The sequence below is a fragment of the Humulus lupulus genome, chromosome 7, assembly GCF_963169125.1.
Source record: "Humulus lupulus chromosome 7, drHumLupu1.1, whole genome shotgun sequence".
Taxonomy (NCBI): domain Eukaryota; kingdom Viridiplantae; phylum Streptophyta; class Magnoliopsida; order Rosales; family Cannabaceae; genus Humulus; species Humulus lupulus.
Genome location: NC_084799.1, coordinates 172,693,457 through 172,694,441, shown reverse-complemented (window position 1 = coordinate 172,694,441; position 985 = coordinate 172,693,457). Strand labels below are relative to the sequence as shown.

The 985-nt window shown below is 38.2% G+C and overlaps 1 non-coding gene across 1 annotated transcript; it reads left to right on the top strand.

The window, feature by feature from the left end:
- The first annotated feature begins 304 nt into the window (after window positions 1-304).
- LOC133792896 (small nucleolar RNA R71) lies at window positions 305-411 on the top strand. Its single transcript, XR_009874366.1, has one exon. It is a non-coding gene; the product is annotated as a small nucleolar RNA R71 (small nucleolar RNA).
- The last annotated feature ends 574 nt before the right edge of the window (window positions 412-985 follow it).

The following is a 985-nucleotide window of genomic DNA, read 5'->3' as shown; positions in this document are numbered from 1 at the left end:
ACAACTCATGACATTCTGTACTTGCATTGCTTGTGTGGCGAGGTTATTCTGCTGCAATTTCTTAGTTAAAGATGCCACTTGAGCGGTCAATAAAGCAATAGGATCGACCTTCAAAACTCCTGCCACCTTCTTATTCTCACGCTCATTAGGCCAATTATAGTTATTCATGGCCATCTCTTCCAATAATTCATATGTTTCATTGGCATTTTTTCTCATAAATGCACCTCCCGACGCTGCATCTATAATTGTCCTTGTATTTCCCCCCAAACCATTGCAAAATGTATGAACTAGCAGCCACCTCTCTATTCCATGATGTGTGCATTTCCTTTGCAACTCTTTAAAATATTCTCATGCATCGTATAACGACTCCCCTTCCAACTGATGGAAGTTATTAATCTTTCCTCTTATTCTTGTTGACTTCGCAGGAGAAAAATATTTACCAATGAATTTCTAAGCCAAATCTTCCCAAGTAACTATTGAGTTGGCTTGTAATGAATTCAACCAACTCTTAGCTCTGTCTCTTAATGAAAATGGGAATAATCTTAATCTTACAACATCGTTACTCACCCCATTCATTTTGAATGTCGCACACAGCTCTAAAAAATTTGTGATATGGAGATTTGGATCCTCATTTGGTAACCCCCCAAATTGTACACAATTCTGTACCATCTGAATAATTGAGGATTTTATCTCAAACTTATTTGCCTCAACAGTAGGAGGACGAATACTTGAATGTATCCCCGTAACAGTAGGGAGTACATAGTTTCTCAATGGCAGATCGGCTTCAGCTGCATTACCCATATTTGCATTGTTGTTCAAACCATTATTCGCATTCTTAGCCATGGTGAAATCCAACCTATTCTTGATCTTGTGATTTTCTCTGCACGTTCTCTCAATTTCAAGATCTATCGGTATGAGTTCCTTTTGTCTACTTCCCCGCATATACCAATAATTCCTCACACAAACAACTGCCTGTAAAATATAG